The following is a 19,011-nucleotide window of genomic DNA, read 5'->3' as shown; positions in this document are numbered from 1 at the left end:
TCTGCGTATGCTTTGCCTGAATGACCTGCAGTTTTGGACTGTTGTCTCTGAGAAGCAACTTAGTATCTTGTTAGAATCAGGATAGGACCAGTGTGAGCTGGTTCTGCAGTTACATAAGTGTTGTAGAAATAAAGTTAGTCCAATGATTCAATCTGGGTAAAGACAAATGTTCATTTTCATAATTTGAAACATCTGGTAGATACAATGCTAATTTATTGAATCAGAAAACCTTTAAAAGTTTAGGAAGAATAAAGTAGAATAAAAATGAATGCCTGTATTACACTTGACGTTGAAAATAGCTGTTTTTATTAAACCAACAATATTAAACTAGTCTTGTTTGCCAAATATTTACTTAAATTATGTAAACTTTAATTTTAAAAACCTTTGAGTTAGTTTTGTTAAAAATATTCAACCAATTGATTCAACCAGTTCTTGAATCAGACAGCATCCCATCTAGCAACTAAAGGGGACTCCACAGGTTGTACAAATTAGATGTTTTTTATAGGCAGAAAGAGTTGGACTAAAGTGGCTTATTTCAGGGAAGGTCACTTTCCCTTAAGAAAATTAAGGGGTCTTATCAGGCACATTACCTCACTAGTATTGATCAGGAAATTCCAGACTGATATGTCTAATATTACATTCCTGGGAGAGGCTGAAACTGTCATTAGGTTGCTTATTAAGTTTGGTTTGGTGATGTGGCTTAGAAAAAGTGACTCCATTTTGGCTTATTGTTTCTTTTTTTAAAGTTTCTACAAGAATACCTTTTTAAGCATATGAAAATATTGGAAGTTCAATTTCCTTAATTTCTGGGAATTTTAGAACTATGCAATTTGTATAAGTGTTTATCTTTAAGCCAATCAGAATAGAAGTCCCTTCAAGAAATTTTATAGTCTAAGTTCATAATACCATCCCAAATTAGGAAAATACTACCTACTCACAGACAAAAAGCATACAGACAGACACAAATAGAGCACTTCTAACTCTTCAGTCATGGGTCGGGAAAAAGCATAGAAATAACAAAACTTCATGGCTCATACAAAAGACCTGGTTCTCATTCTTGCCAAACCAATATACATAATAGAGATCTTCAATATTTCCTTTGCTCTGATGCATAACCTTATGGAGGCTGTGGGCTAAATTTTGGGCAAGAGACTAAAGAGAGACTAGGTGGCTATCTGGGTGTCTCCAAAACACACCAAGTGGCAAAATATCTAGCCTGTTTCCAATGAGCATTTTTGGCCTCAGGTGTTAGCAGTTGTTGTGCCTTAGGTTTGTTAAGTGAAGTTTCTGTCTCTAAAGAAGGTTGAGCAGGGGAAGTATGAGAGTGGTAGAGGAAAAGTTTTCTTGGACAGTTGCTATTTTAATGTATTTGTTCACCAAGTTTTCTTGGTTTCAGAAGGTCTGGCTTCTATTGTGAACTTTGATTTTGAGAATAGCTGATCCTTTGGTTTATAGTAAGTCTTCCAATAGGTTAGTGATGTGGGTTCCATTTTTGATGGGTGTCCCTGCAACTGTCATTGAATACTTTGCTTCCATTAAGGGGATTCAAAGATCTTGAGAGGAGCAAGAAAACTCAGGCAATCAGGGCAAAGGTGCACAGGTGTGGGTCAGAGGACTGGGGGTGAGGTGTCGGGAGAGCAAAGAATACTGATATTCCAAATGGAAAGTTATTCTCTTCCCAGAAGGTTTACTGTGGTCTTGTGGATAAGCAGAAAATCATGGTGAGTAGTAAAAAGTTCTAGTGAGACAGAAAGAGGTTTAGAAAGAGGCACATCACATGATGGACAGCACAGATACATAATATCTCTAGAGTTCTCTGCACCTCATTGGACTACTTGGCCTCTGTTAGAGAAGACTTCTGTAGTGATCCATCTTTCTATTCTCCCACACAGATAGCCAAACCAATACTAAATGTAGTACCCTTGCTCTAATTGACTAATTTTTCTTCTCTGCTTAATTCTGTTCTTGAGTCATTTTATCCTTTTCCTTTTGTAAGTTAGAAAAGCTGAGCATTAGAAACAAAATAAGAGATAAATAATGAATGTCTTGGTTAAGCTTGGCCTCTTTTATATGGGTCCAGTTTCTGTGTTTTTTTGCTTTAATGAGATGTAGTATTAATAGGAATAAAGTCAATAAGACAAACAAATCTGAGAGGTCTGAGAATCATATAATAAACACTGAAAGAGGGCTGGTTTCCACAACTGTATATCCACATCACTGGGTCAGGGAGAGCAACCACTGTGTGTGAAGTTCCAAATACATGATTAATATGTGTTCATGCAGAAGAAACTCTATTCACAGTAAACCACTTAAGAGTGCCTGAGGATAGAAACACAAAAGAAAATTACCGTACTTATAGATAAATAGAAAAAGGAGACTACAGAATACTAATATATGCCTCTGTGTTGACATAATTTGTAAATTTTACTAAATATTGTGAAGTTTTAAATTCGTTTATAAACAAAGCAAAGTCCTTTAAAATAATCTCTTAGGTCAGATCAATAATTCTTTATTTCTTTTTGATATCATTAGAAAAATCACTGAGATATTCCCATATATCATAACTGATAGGTCAGCATATTGACCAGAAGCCCAAATTTTTTCACCATATTTTGTTCTTATACAAACATTGAACTCTGCAAGCATCTTGATATCGCAAGTTTAATATATGTATTTTCTAAGTCAGGCAGCTGGGGAGGTATAGTTTTCAGCTCTTCCTTCAAAAGAGCCAGACAATTGTGAGGGCTAGGGGAAAGTGATAGCCTCTCAAAGGGCTGTTGTACCTTGGGGACCTTTGAGACTTGCTATAGCCTTTATACTCTAGGCCATGCTCTCCCAAGGCTGCTTCAGCCAATGCCTGAATGATGTATAGGCCTGCCCTGCCCATGTAGGATCCTCTGGCTGCAACCTTTGCTCTGGGCCTCACCATTGGCCTGCCCAAGACTTTTTCAGAGCTGCACTCAAGTCTGAGGCTCTTCTTCCACAGTCTTTCCTCTTTCCCTGTCTCCTTTTGCAGGTGTCAGAACTGCATCACAGTTTGAATGCTTGCCCCTTCTACTTCTACTCCACTGCTTCTTTACCTTCCATAGGCATTTCTCTGACAAATCATTTGAGAGATTCTATCTTGGCATTTGCTTTCCAGTTAACCAAAGTGACCCACTAAGTAAAACAAGAAAAGTTTCCCTTGGATTTCTCTTGTCCCTCTTGTCTCAACTGTCCGCGGGAGACCTCCCCTGATTGTTCTTCTGAAATAACCCCTTCCATTTTTTCCTTTGTGGTTTTTTTAATTTTTCATGGCATTTATTACTAATTAAAATTGTTTTCCGTTGTTTTTTGCTTAGTAATTAAGGAAACCCAAACTAAAACACATTGAGATACCATTTTCCAACCACCAAATTGGACACATTTAAAAAGAGTCATACTGTCAACTTTAAGTCATAACGTGGAATTCCTGAATCTTTCAACTGTTCATAGGGATGTGAATTGGTACAAACCCTTCGAAAAACAGTTCATCATCACTTAAGAGATTTGAAGAGGTGCAAACTGTTTGACACAGCAATTCCACTGTATATGCCCTAGAGGAATTTCAGGCCCTGTATCCAGAAAACCTATCTAGAATATTTACATGTTTTTATTATATTATAAAAAACGGAGAAAATTCAAATAAACTAAAATGGATATATTTACTTAATATAGCTTTATGATGAGATACAATAAAGCAATGACAGATATGAATGAATATTACAAACATAATACTTATCAAAAAAGCAAGTTTCAGAATATACACTATGCTTGTATTTATTTGAAGTTTAAAAATATGCAAATCAAAGCTATATCTTATCTAGCAGTATATTCATATCCATGACACTGTAAAGAAAAACAGAAGAATAATAAACATGTTGGTACTAGAGAAGAAACAATAGAGCTCTTTGAGGTTGTGGGTAAGTTTTCCTTCTTAGACTGAGTGGTTAAACATGAGTGTACATCTTCTGTACAATTTATACACATAATTTGCAAGTTTTAAAGATAAAATAAAATAATAATGCCAACAAACAATTGAGAAAAAAGAACAGAGCGATAACAACACCAAAAACTGAGCCCTATCTGCTAGAAAGTGTAACATAGGATACAGAAAGAATATTTTTTTGAGCTAAAGGTAATTTTAGCTTTAGGCTGAAGAGAACCTTCTGCTTCTCCTTTTAACTACCTAGAAGAACATGAATTAAGGGCCTTTTCCATAAGAGATTAGCAGTGATAGGCTCTTTTCGACCACCCTAAATGGCAAGGCAAACTTCTATTTACTAAACATCTGCTCTTCCTGTTATTCTGCAACGACCCGTTGAAATCCCTAAGGTACTTTACCTCATCCCTAGCTCAGAATGTCTTATATATCCATTTTCCTTTTCTATCTCTGAATCGCTCTCCTGCTTTTGGTGTTTCTAACTTTTTCATATATGCAGAGTTCCCATACACGTATGGGTTAAATTTGGTAATTTTCTCTTGCTAATCTATCTCATATTTCATTTGATTATTAGATCAACCAGAAGAACCTTGAGGGCCGAGGAAAGTTTGCTTCTCCTTCACAATACAGTAGCCAAGAGAAGGTACTTTTGAGGAGATAAAACATACACTACTGAAAAGGATGAAAATTAGTATACATATATGGTCGTACAAATTTAAATACAATTCTCATACATACGGTTTTGCTTATATAGTTGTAATAAAATAATCTTGAATATACTTATGTATAACATGTTACTTTTTATAAGACAACCATGAAGATCGTAGGTACTTATATGGAATACTAAGAATGATAGCATTTTGTAATTGGCATTGACACTCCCCCCACCTCCACCTCACACAATGAATGAAGAAATGAATGATCAGAGAGATCAGGTCATTTATTTACAGTCAGGCACTAAGCTAAGACCAGAGCCCAGATTCTCCTGACTCAGTGCTTATCCTTCCTCTTTACTGTACGGCCCTGTCAGAAAAGGTTTAGGACTTGTGGCAATATCGTATATTGTATGTCATAACATCTTGCTCTCTGTGATTAATGCTATTATTTATGAAGCTTACTCAAGGGTCCAAGATGCAATTTCTCACAATTTTTGAATGCCTGTACATCATTTACCAAATCCACAAGATGGCAAACTAAGAACATTCCTCAAACTCTGGACTTTAGTGGTAGAAATCCCAGGCTGTATAACATGTCCTGTTATAAAGAAGTTTTTATAATTTATACCTGACTGCTATGGCCTTGTTGGATTCCCTACAATCTTAAGTTTCATATTCTTAAAATTTTTTTAAAAATTATAACTAACATACAATATTATATTAATTTTAAGTATACACTATAGTAATTCAACATTTATATATCTAAAGAAGTGGTCACTATGAAAAGTCTGGGAACCATCTGACACTGTACAATGCTATCACAATATTATTCACTATATTCCCTATACAGTACATTACATCCCCATGACTTATTCGTTTTATACCTGAATATTTAAACCTCTTATATCCCTTTACCTCCCCCCTTTTTAAATTTTTTAATTACAACGTACATTCAATATTATTTTATATTAGTTTCAGGCATATAGCATAGTTGTTAGACATTTATATAATTTATAAAGTGATCCCCTGACTAGTCTAGTACCCACCTGACACCATACATAGTTATTACCATATTACTGACTATATTCCTCATACTTTACTTTACATTCCCATGACTGTTTCATAACTACCAATTTGTACTTCTTAATCCCTTCACCTTTTTAACCCTGTCCCCAAACCCTTTCTCATCTGGCAACCATTAGCTTGTTCCCTGAATTTACAAGTATGCTTCTGTTTTGTTTGTTTGTTTATTTTGTTCTTTAGATTCCATTTATAAGTGAGACCATTTGGTATTTTTCTTTCTCTGTCTGACTTATTTCATGTAGTATAGTACCTTCCCGGTCCATCCATGTTGTTGCAAATGGTAAGATTTCATTCATCTTTTTTTTTTATGGCTGAGAATTAGTCCATTGTACATATGTCTTCTTAATGAAAGCCTCTGTAAAGCAGTTTAGAAAAGTGTAAAGATTTTTGTAAGTTAAGACAGTTTAGCATACTCTTCAGTGTTTTCGTCCATCCATTTTCTGTTCATTGAATGTTCTTGCTGCAAATAAATCATATCCCTTTATTTTGCTATGAATATCAATGCTATCCAAGAATTCTGGAATCAGATAATCCAGGTATTGGCATCTAGTGAATGCCTTTTCTCATATATGTTATAATTGTCTTGGTTCTTATTGTGATGAGTGATTTTCAACAAAAATCTGGATGTTTTGGGTATTGTGTTATGTGATTCTGTTTAACTGGCCTCTTCTGACACTCTAGCAGGAGAAGAGCATGCCACTTCATTTCACTTGTCTGGTGGAAGTGGGAGTCCAGGTCTTGGTCTCTAGGTTTTGGTTTTGTCTCTCTTGACACACAAGGGCAAGGGGCTCCTTGTTACTGCTCAGTGAGTTTGGGAGTCCTGGCTCACACAAGGCCTTCACTGATGCCACCCTGGTGGGAAGGTCAGGAGTGTCTTGTTCCTGTTCCCAATGTAGCCTACTGTGATGCCATGAGGAAACCTTGTTAAATCTAGATGATGATGAGAGTCTTGACTCTGAAACCACCTCAGCAGGGAAGGGTGGGTGCCTTGTTCCTTCTAGGTGGAGGTAGAAGTCCAGGGTTTCTGTAGCCTTCAGGGACACTGCCAGGAGGACTGCTGATTACAACCTGCATTAATACCTGAGGATGAATATCCTGACTTTTTACTCAAGCCTTCTCTGACACCAGGTATGGAGGGCTGGTGTTGGGCTGCTTCTTTCTAGTCTGATGAGGTTAGAAGTCTAGTTCCCCACTTGGCCTTTACTGATGGGGCTGGGAAAAGGGCTGCTGTTTTCCCTGTAATGTTTGGCTGGAGTAGAGCAGTTACTGTCTAAAACTTTTCTGTTTCCTTAGGCCTTTCCTTTTCTGGTCCTTTAGGTGGAGAGAACAGGCATTTTTTTTCTTTGCTTACACCAACTGGCATTTACTATGGGTGTTGACTTCAAAAGTACCAAGTCTGGCATACTAGAGACAAAAAGAAAAAAAACAAAACAAAACAAGGTACTCACTGTCACCTATAAAATTCTAGCACTTTATCAATCCCAAGAGAATGTGACCGAAATATTACTTGCTTTTCACAGCGATTTTCAATGCAGAAATATTTACTCTGAGTAAAAACAGATTTATTCAGCATGATCACAACCCCTCAGTCACTACTTAACATGTATGGTGGGGAAATTTCTATTTATCAGGTACTAAACGACATTTTAGAATATAGCTTCCAGATGCTGCTATCTCAATTAGCAACATATCATTTGTTGATAGCCCAGTGACCTATAGCAAATGTATGTGAATCATGGCTTGCAACCTCAAGTACCTCCAACCATTTGTAATTCACTAGAAGGGCAAAAGAATTTGGGAAAGAGAAGGATTCGACTGGACAGAAGTCACGAAAGAGACTTTAAAGATGAGAAAATAAATCACTAGCTTTTAAGCAAGTGTAGAGATTACATAAATGTAAGGAGGAGGGCTAACATTTCACATTGAAGAATAACATGAGCAGATATGTGGAGGAGACAAAGAGCATAGTATGAGCAAGAAGCTGGGGGCCTCCCTGTCTATGATGGACATGGTATGTGCAGGAGCAGTAGGCAAACATTTGAATAAACAGAGATAGGCAAGAGCATGGCAGGTTTCAGGATCCAGTCATTAGCATTTCAAAGAGATTCCTAAGGCAAAGGAAACTGTTATAACTATTGGAAATGAGACAAAGCCAAGAGATCCATTATTAGGAATAAAAGAGAATCTAGAATCTATAGAAGTGGTAGATGATGAGATTAAGTTCAGTAGTAAGGTTAGTTAGAAGCAGAAGAATCTTGAAGAAAGAACCAGGTGGAGCCAGCCTGGAAATAAAGTTGAGAAGGAAGCAGGAAGCAGGACCTTGAATGGTCCTTTTTAGAGGTTCTTCTCTGAAATATTGCTCAAAGCCTCCTTCCCCAATTCAGTGGTGCTTCCCAAGACTCGGTCCTTACTGAACTCCTCCTGACATCTTGCTCCATGGTCTCTGCTTCTGTGGTGGTCTGGGGATGGTAAGGCCAGGGTAAACACAACCATCAAACTTAGGACAGTTGAAGAAAGGAGATGAGTATGGGGAAGGAGCCAAATGTCTCTATTCTAGAAATCCAGGAGAAAGGGGCCGTCTCTGACCATAACACAGTGAGGATTGCAGTACAGGGAGAAGAGAGAGATGGATTAAAGATGTCAAACTCGAAGGGAGAGAAAAAAACCCCAGCCTAGAGCAAATAGAGCCTCTATTTCAGAGACCAGGGAAACTCCTTCATGACCGAATTGAAAGATATTAAGATGAGCTAGCAGGGCTGAATTTGGCAGATCAATCTGTGCAATAGCCTTCCTACCTAGTTCCTCCTCCTTTATTTATTTATTTTTTCAGTTAACAGTTTTATCAGATAGAAAAAGTTGTTCTTGCTGCATAGATTATAAAAAAATACTCAAAATGTTTTCAGTAACATGAAGAATATTTTGGAGGGACTCACAACCTCTCTGAGGAGATAAAGAAAAATTGTTTTAATTCTCTCCTTTCCTTCTAGGACTATTCATAAAGTCTTCTGAATCCCGAATCATCAGAATTAATCCCCCACACCCTCATCCCCCTCCACATCCTTGAACTCAAGACAAGGATGTACCTAACCTTCATCCCTATTCTCTCTTGCTTCAAATCCTCTAAAACTTGGGGACAAGGAAAACTCCCAGACAGTACCACTTCTCTTAACAGGGGCAAAGAAATTTCATTTTTGGACACACCTAATCATAAAGAATCGTGGATGTTATAAATGGGATTAAACCTACTGTAAAAAAAAAAGGAAAAATATAAATAGGTTTTAAATCTCCTATCTAAGCTTCTTCAATTTCTTTCTTCAATTTCAATATTTCTTGATGATGTGAAAAGAAAATACTTTAAAAACCTCATTTGCTGTTTTTTTTTTCCTGCTAGATGCATGATCTCATGCTTAACTATACCTATTAGCCCAATTCTTCCTTCCAAATCTGGACTCTCAGTAAACAACATCTTTCACCAGTCTTGTGATGTGTTTTGATAACAAAGTGTCATTCTTGAAAAACTGTAAAATATCCAACTATTTTCTTGTGCAGGGGTTTTACAACTGGATTTCTAAAATACATAGTAAAATTGCTTTCATCAGTAAACTCTAATAATTGCTCTTAAGTTATAAATACAAATTATGAATAACCATTAATTAGCCCAGTGGTTTACTAACATCTAATCCTCAGCAATAATAAAATCTAAGAATATAGACTCACACATTAAATTTTGGTGTCAATTTTTAGCCAGTCTTGAAGATTTTCTTGGTTCCAGCACAAGGCCACATTTTGAAAACAAATACTTTAGAGCAGAGCTTCTCAAACTTTAAAGAACATAAGAATTGCTAAAAGGGTTCCCAGCCCCAGAGATTTTGATCTAGTAGTTTAAGGCTGGGGACAATTAGTTAGCTTTTCTAAGATGATGAGGCTGCAGATTGTCAAACCACACTTTGAGTGATGTTGCTTTATAAGATTCTCTGCTTATTTCTATCTTCATTATTGTTATGCCTTCCATACCTAATCATTAGAATTATTCATGATAATATAAAGAGAGGTAAGTTATAAGAAATGTTGCTCCCTTTAATTATTTGACTTTGAATTGCATCCGTTGCTAAACTATTGGTCATAAGAATATAAAATAAATTCCTTAATTCTAGTAGTTAGAGTATCAAGAAATAAGAATGTGCAGTTTGGACAAGCAAGAAATCCTTGGTACCTCAATGCAGCCCTCAAGTAGAGAAAATGCCAGGTACTGGTTTCATGGCAGTGTCAGAGCTCACTCACTCCCTGCAGTGGTTAGTGCTCTGGCTGCTGACAGCATTTATCTCGTTAATCCTTACCCCTAATGTGTTTGGATAATAGAGGGATACTTAAAATGATCTCACTCTCTCCTCATTTGATCAATTTCTGCTTAATTAGTTTATCTAAAAATCTATCGATTTAAAGGATATTTGTACTTTTTATGTATGTGCGAAGGAATCTTTTTTAAATTAAAAATTATTGGATTTCTCTCTCTATAAAATACCTGGGAATCAATTTAGCCAAGGAGGTAAAAGACCTGTTCTCAGAAAATTATGTTATGGAAAAAAGGAATTGAAGAAAATACAAGTAAATGGAAGCATATACCCTGTTCATGGGTAGGAAGAATCAGCATCAACAAAATGGTCATACTACTCAAAGCAATCTATAGATTCAGTGAAATCACTATAAAAATACCAATAGTATTTTTCAGAGAGCTAGAACAAATAATCCTGAAATTTATATGGAACCATAAAAGACCCCAAGTAGCCACAGCAATCTTGAGAAAGAAGAACAAAATTAGAGTTATCACACTACCTGATATCAAATTATACTACAAGCCTACAGTAATCAAAGCAGCATGGTACTGGCATAAAAACAGATACACTGATCAATGGAACAGAATAGAGAGCTCAGAAATAAATCCACACCTGTACGCTAATTTAATATATGACAAAGGTGATAAGAATATACAATGGGGTAAAGAAAGTCTCTTCAATAAATAGTGCTGGGAAAATTGGACAGATACATGCAAAAAAAGAAAGAAAGAAAGAAAGAAAAAGAAAGAAAGAAAGAAAAGAAAGAAACTGGACCATCTCCTTACACTATATATAAGAATGGACTCAAAATGGATTAAAGACTTAAATGTAACACCTGAAACCATAAAACTTCTAGAAGAAAACATAAGCAGAAAACTCTCTGATATTGCTAACAGTAATTTCTTTTCAGATATATCTCCCCAGGCAAGGGAAACAAAAGAAAAAGTAAACAAATGGGACTATATCAAACTAAAAAGTTTTTATACTGCAAAAGAAACCAACAACAAAACAAAAAGACAACCGTCTGATTGGGAGAAGATATTTGCTTACGGTATATCTGATAAGAGGTTAATATTTAAAATATCTAAAGAACTCATACAACTCAACAACAAAAAGAAACAAACAATCCAAATAAAAAATGGACAGAAGATCTGAACAGATATTTCTCCAAAGAGGAAATACAGATGGCTGATAGACATATGAAAAGATGCTCAAGGTCGCTAATCATCAGAAAAATGCAAATTAAAACTACAATGAGATATCACTTCACACCTGTCAGAATGGCTATCATCAATAAATCAAAGAATGACAAGTGCTGGTGAGGATGCAGAGAAAAGGGAATCCTAATACATTGTTGGTGGGATTGTAAATTGTTACAGCTTGGAAAACAGTATGGAGGTTTCTCAAAATACTAAAAATGGGTATACCTTTTGACCCAGCAATTGAACTTCTGGGTATTATCCAAAGAAAATCAAAACAATAATTCATAAATATATGCACCCCAATATTCATGGCAGCACAATTTACAATAGCCAAGATATGGAAGCAACCTAAATGCTTGTCAACAGACAATTGGATAAAGAAGTTATGGTTCATACATACAATGAAATATTACTCAGCCATTAAAAAATTGAAATCCTACCGTTTGCAATGACATAGATGGACCTAGACATTATTATGCTGAGTGAAATAAGTCAGACAAAGAAAGATAAACACCATATGATTTCACTTATATAAGGAATCTGAGGAACAAAAAGAACAAACTAATCAAAAACAGACTCGCAAATATAGAGGACAATCTGGTGATGGCCAGAGGTGAGCAGGGTTGGAGGAGTTGGGAGAATGGGTGAAGGGTTAAAGAAGTACAAATTATTAGTTGATAGATGGTCACGGGGATAGGGGCACAGTATAGGGAATGCAGTTAGCATTATTATATTGGCTAGGTGGAAAACCAGAGAAGAGAAGGAGCAATTAGGGGGATCATTTTATAAACTACATAAATGTCTAACCAATGTACTGTATACTTGAAACTAATAAAAAAAAAAAAGAAAAAAGAAAATGTTAAAAAATTATAAGGGTGACATTGATTAACAAAATTAAATAAGTTTCAAGTGTATCATTCAACAGAAAATGGTATATATGTTGTATTGTGTGTTCACCACCCAAAGTTCGATGTCCTTCTGTCACTGAATATTTCAACCCTTTTACCCCTATCTACCTCCCCCACCCTTCTCTCTGGGAACCACTAATCTACTGTCCGTGTCCATGAGTCTTTGTTTTGTTTGTCATGTTTCTTTGTTGCTTTCAATTTTATATCCCACATATTAGTAAAATCATATGGTTTTCAACTTTTTATGTCTGACTTATTTTGCTTAGCATGATTATCTCATGATCCATCTGTGTAACACATGGCAATATTTCATCTTTTCTTATGGCCGAGTAATATTACGTTGTATATATGTACCACAACTTCTTTATCTAATCATGTATCATAGGACGCTTTGGTTGCTTCCATGTCCAGGCCACCGTGAATAATGTTGCTATGAACATCAGATGTGTATATCTACAGATAATAGTTTTCAAAATTTTTAGGTAAATACCCAGAAGAGGGACTGCTGGATCATACAGTAATTCAATTCTTAGTTTTTTAAACTGCCATACTGTTTTTTGTAGTGATTGTACCAATTTGCATTCCCACCAGCAGTGTATGAGGGTTCATTTTGCCTATGACCTCTCCAACACTTGTTATTACTCATCCTGTTGATGACAGCTATTTTAATGGGTGTGAGGTGGTTTCTCATTATGGCTTTGATATACATTTCTCTATTAGCTAGTAAAATTGAGCATCTTTTCATATATCTGTTGGCCATTTGTATATCTTCTTGGGAGAAGCGTCTGTTCAGGTCCTCTGCCCATATTTTATTTGGCTTTATTTTTAATTATTGAGTTTTATGAGTTCTTTATATATTTTGGATATTAGGTTCTTATCGGAGGCTTTGTTTGTAAATACATTCTCCTATTTGGTTGGCTGCCTCTTTGCCTCGTTGATAGTTTCTTTTGCTTTGCAGAAGCTTTTTTAGTTTGATATAGTTCCATTCATTTATTTTTGCTTTTACTTTCCTCATTTTTGTGGTCAAATTCATAAAATCTTCTTTAAGTCCAAGGTCCATGAGTTCAATACCTATGTTATCTTCTATGCAGTTTTTGTTTCAGGTCTTATATTCAGGGCCTTGATTCATTTTGAGTTAATTTTGGTATATGATGATAGACAATAGTCTAGTTTCATTATTTTGCAGGTGATTTTCCAGTTTTCCTAGCACCATTTATTAAAGAGGCTTTCCTTTCTCCATTGTATGTTTTTGACTCATCTGTCAAAAATTATTTGTGCATATATATATGGCGATTTACTACTGGACTCTCAATTTGTTCCACTGGTCTGTGTGTCTGTTTTTCTGCCAATACAATGCTGTTTTCATTATTGTCACTTTGTAGTATAATTTGAAATCAAGCAGAGTGATACCTTCAGCCTTATTCTTTTTTTTCTCAGAATTGCTTTGGCTATTTGGTGTCTTTTGTGCTTCCATACAAATCTGATGGTTTTTTTTTTGTTCAATTTCTCTCAAAAATGCTGATGGTATTTTGATGTGACTGCATTAAATCTGTATAATGGTTTAGGTAATAAGGTGATTTTAACTATGTTGATTTTCCAATCCAAGAACATAGAATGTCTTTCAATTTCTTTGTGTCTTCTTCAATTTCTTTTAATAGCGTCTTATAGTTTTCAGTGTACAGGTTCTTCACATGTTTCATTAGATTTATTGTTAGGTAATTTATGCTTTTTATTGCAATTGCAAAAAGAATTTTTTAAAAATTTCTTTTCCTGAAAGTTCATTATCAGAGTATAGGAATGCTTGGGTTTTTGTACATTGATTTTGTATCTTGAAACTTTACTGTATTTGTTTATTATTTCTAATAGTGCTTTAGTGGAATCTTTAGAGTTTTCAATATAGCCATTCATGTTACCTGCAGAAAGTGACGATTTGACTTCTTCATTCATACTTGAATACCTTTTATTTCTTTCTCTTGCCTGATTGCTCTCACTAGGACTTCCAAAATTATATTGAATAATAGTGTTGATAGTAGACAGCCTTGTCTCATTCCTAATTTTAGAAAGAAGGTTTTTATTTTTTCACCATTAAGTATATTAGCTGAGGGTTTGTCATATATGACCTTTATTATATTGAGGTACTTTCCTTTAATGCTTATCTTATTAAGTGTTTTAATCATAAATGAATTGTCAAAGGTTTTTTTCTGCATCTGTTGATATAGTCATATGATTCTTATTTTTTAATTTGTTTATGTGGTATATCACATTAATTTAATTGTGTATGTTGAACCATCCCTGTGCCCCTGGGATGAAGCCCACTTCATCGTGGTGTATGATCTTTTTAATATATTGCTGTATTCGGTTTGCTAGTATCTTATTTAAGATTTCTGCATCTGTGTTCATGAGAGATATTGGTCTGTAGTTTTTTTTTGTGTGTGTGTTATCTTTGCCAAGTTTTGGTATCAGAGTAATATTGGCCTCATAAAATATGTTGGGAAATACTGGCTTCTCTTCGACTTTTTGGAAGAGTTTAAGGAGAATAGGTATTAAATCTTTGAATGTTTGGTAGAGTTCACTGGTGAAGCCATCTGGTCCTGGACTTTTACTTTTTGTTAAGTTTTTGATGATTGTTTCAATTTTCTTACTGTTGATCAGTCTATTTATATTTTTCAATCCTTCATTATTCAGTCTAGAAAGATCGTATCTTTCTAAGAACTTGTCAATTTCTTCTAGGTTATTAAATTTGGTATCATATATTTTTTCATAATATTCTTGCATGATCCTTTGTTTTTGGTGGCATCTGTCGTAATTTCTCCTCTTTCATCCCCGATTTTGTTTATTTGTGTTTTTTCTCTTATTTCTTTAGTGAGTCTAGCTAGGGGTTTGTCAATTTATTAAACTTCTCAAAGAAGCGGCTTTTTGTCACATTAATTTTTTCTATTATCTTTTTGTTTTCAATTTAATTTAATTCTGCTCTAATTTTAGTTATTTCTTTCCTTCTGCTGACTTTGGGCTTCATTTGTTCTTCTTTTTCAAGTTTTCTAAGATGTAATGTTCAGTTGTTTATTTGGGCTCGTTCTTGTTTCTTGAGATAGCCCTTTAATGATATGAACTTTCCTCTTATTACTGCTTTTGCTGTGTGCCAAAAGTTTTGATGTATTGTACTTTCATTCTCATTTGTTTCTATGTATCTCTTGATTTCTGTTTTTATTTCTTCTATAACCCTGTCATTCTTCAGCAGCATTTTGTTTAATTCCCACGAACTTGTGGTTCTTCCTGCTTTTTTTTTTAACAATTAATCTCCATTTTCAAAGCATTATAATCAGAGAATATATTTGATATGATTTCATTCTTAAATATGTTGAGGCTAGTTTTGTGTCCCTACTTATGGTTTATCCTCACGAATGTTCCATGTACCCTAGAAAAGTATGTATAAGCTGCTGCTTTGGCATGAAAGGCTCTAAGTGTCTATTATGTCCAATTAGTCTAATGTATCATTTAAGGATGTTATTTCCTTATTGATTTCCTATTTGGATGACCTATTCATCTCTAACAGTGGGATATTTAGGTCTCCTACTATGATTGTCTTTTTGTCAGTTTCTCCCTTTAGTTCTGTTAGTAAATGTTTTATTTATTTTGGTGTTCCCTGATTGAGAGCACAAATATTAATAAGTGTTAAGTCTTCTTGATGTATGGTTCCCTTTATCATTATGAAGTGTTTATCATTTTATCATTATGAAGTGCTTATCATTGTCTCTCATTACCTTTTTTATCTTGAAGTCTATTTCATTAGATACAAGTACAGCTACACCGCTTTTCTTTGGATGCCATTTGCTAAGAGTATCATTTTCCACTCATTCACTTTGTGTCTATATCATCCTTGCAGCTAAGATGTTTCTCTTGAAGGGAGCATGTAGTTAGGTTTTGTTTTTTGATCCAGTCTGCTACTCTGTCCCTTTTTATTGGTGAGTTCAGTTCCTTTACATTTAGGATGGTTATTGAAATATGAGGTTTCCTTATAGCCATTTTTTGTTTTGTTTTCTGGTAGCTCGATGTCTCCACTGTTTTTTTGTCCTTGTGTTTCTATCTGTTATTTTAATTTGGTTGGGTTTGGTGGATTTTCCTTCTATTCCCTCGTGTTTTATGCTATGTGTCTCAGTTCTGGATTTATAGAGTGTGGTTACCATTAAGTTTATGTAAGGAATAGTTATATATAAACAGTAGTCCATTTTCTTCTGTGTGTACCTTATCTCCATTCCCATTTGAGAATTTGGATCTTCCTCCACTTTTCTGTTTTTGTTGTCTCAAATTCTCTGAACATTCATACAGGCTGAACATTCATTTTTAAGTTTCAGTAGCTGTTATCTTCTCTTTTTAGAGTGTTTCTTTTTTTAGCCTTTAACCATTATGTAATATTTAAGATTTTAATACCCTGTTCTTAATAAGGGCTGCACTTTCCTGCTTCTGTCTGCTTTAGTCATCTTACTCATCCTTATGTATTTTTGTCATTTTGTTTCAGGTAGAATGACCTCCTTCAGTATATCTTGTAATGCAGGTCTTTTGTTGGAGTATTCCTTCAGCTTTTATATGTCTGGAAAGGTCTTTATTTCTCCTTCATATTTAAAGGAGAGCTTTGCTTGATATATTATTCTTGACTGGTAATTTCTTTTTTCAATATTTTGAATATTTGGTTCCACTCCTTCCTTGCTTGTAGGGCTTGTGCTGAGAAGTCTAATAATAGTTTAATGGGTTTTCCTTCATAAGTTCCTGTCATCTTTTCCCTGGCTTCCTTGAGAATTCTTTCTTCTTCATTAATTTTTGACAATTTTAATATAATGTGTCTTGAAGAAAACCTTTTTGGGTTGAGATAATTGGGTGTTCTCTTGGTTCTTGGATTTGAAAATTCAGCTTTTTCATTAGATTTGGGGAATTTTCATTGATCATTTATTTGAATATGCTTTCTGCTCCCTTCTCTCTCTCTTCTCCTTCTGGCATACCCATTATTCTCCACCCCCCATCTTTATTGAAATATAATAGACAATTCATTGCTTGTATTTACATTGTACAACTGAATGAGTTTTTTTCAATTAGAATTGGCATACAATAATATACCAGTTTCAGTTGTATAGCATAGTGATCAGAGATCCACATGACTCACAAAGTGATCACGCCACTAAATCTAGTATCCCTCTTCTCTCTTACATATTTATCAAAACGTTATTAACCATCTTCCTCATGCTATACTCTACATCTCCACATCTAATCAGCAACTATCCATTTGTACCTATTAATCCTTTTTTTTTGCTGTCTTCCAATCCTGTCCCATTTAGTAGCCCTCAAAATATTCTCTGTATCTATGAGTTTATTTCCACTTTCATTGTTGTTGTTATTTTGTTCTTTAGATTCCACATGTACGTGAAATCATGTGATATTTGTCTTTATCTATCTAACCCATTTCATTCAGTGCAATACCCTCGAGATCAATCAAGGCAACACCTTTTTCCATTTCCTTCTTTTTAGTCTCTGTGTGTCTTTTAATCTGAAGTGAGTCTCTTGTAGGCAACATATGTAGGGGTCTTGTTTTCTTATCTATTCAGCCACTCTGTCTTTTGGTTGGAGTACTTGGTTGATAGAAATGTAATTATTACCATTCTTTTAATTTTTTTTTACACCTACGGCACCCGGTCTTCCTAGGTGCTCTCCCATCCAAGTACTAACCAGGCCTGACCCTGTTTAGCTTCCGAGATCAGACGAGATTGGGAGTGTTCAGGGAGGCCAGGCCATAGATAATTATTACCATTCTTTATTCCTGTGTTTGATACATGTTTTTTTCTTCTTAAAGAAGGCCTTCCAACATTTCCCGTAATACTGGCTTGGTGTTGATAAATTCCTTTAGCTTATTTTTGTCTGGGAAGCTCTTTATCTGTTCTTTGGCTCTAAATGATAGTTTTGTTGGATAAAGTATACTTGGTTGTAGATTCTGGGTTTTCATCATGTCGAATATTTTGTGCCAAGCCCTTCTGTCCTGCATAGTTTCTTTTGAGAAATCAGCTCCTGGTCTTATGGGTGCTCCCTTGTAGGTAACGAACTGCTTTTCTCTTGCTGCTTTTAAGATTCTTTGTATTTAACCTTTGATATTTTAATCATGATGTGTCTTGGTGTGGGCCTCTTTGGGTTCTTGTTTTTTAGGACTCTCTGAACTTCATGGAGTTGTATGTCTATTTCCTTCACCAGGTGAGGGAAGTTTTCCGTCATCATTTCTTCAAATAGCTCTTCAACATCTTGTTTTCCTTCCGGTACCCCTATGAGATGGATATATGTACATTTAATAGTATCCAATAGGCTCCTTAAATTATTAGTATAGTCTTGCCTTCCTTTTTCTTGCCATTCTGATTGATTATTCTTGGCTTCCCCATCCTCTATATAGGTCGTTTGATCTTCTTCTTTATTCACTCTGTTTATTCCATTTAATATACTTTTCATCTCAGATAACGTGTTATTCATTTCTGACTGGTTTCCTTTTATAATTTCCATTTTTATGTTTTTTTTAATCTCTTTGTTAAAGCTCTCACTGAGTTCATCTACATTTCCCCTAAGTTCACTGAGCATCTTTATGAACAATGTTTTGAACTCTGCACCTCTTAGATTACTTGACTATATTATTCCTGGATCTCTGTTCTGTTCTCTTATATGGTTTCTGTTTTTCCGTCTTCTCATTTTGGCTGCTTTTCTGTGTCTCTTTTTATGTACTCAGCAAAGCTCCTAAGTCTTCTGGTCTTATTAGTGAGGCTTTGTGTAGTAGGTGTTCAGTGGCACAGTACTGAGAGAGTTTCAGCTGCAGGCCAAGTTTAGCTCCAGCCTGTGACCCTC

At 35.1% G+C, this 19,011-nt stretch overlaps 1 pseudogene; it reads right to left on the bottom strand.

Annotated features, from left to right (window-relative positions):
• Window positions 1–17,810: 17,810 nt before the first annotated feature.
• LOC120615498 (uncharacterized) lies at window positions 17,811–17,929 on the bottom strand (annotated as a pseudogene).
• Window positions 17,930–19,011: the final 1,082 nt, after the last annotated feature.

This window comes from Pteropus medius, unplaced genomic scaffold, assembly GCF_902729225.1.
Source record: "Pteropus medius unplaced genomic scaffold, Ma_sr-lr_union100, whole genome shotgun sequence".
NCBI classification, from domain to species: Eukaryota; Metazoa; Chordata; class Mammalia; order Chiroptera; family Pteropodidae; genus Pteropus; species Pteropus medius.
This window is presented reverse-complemented; position numbering and strand designations above follow the sequence as displayed.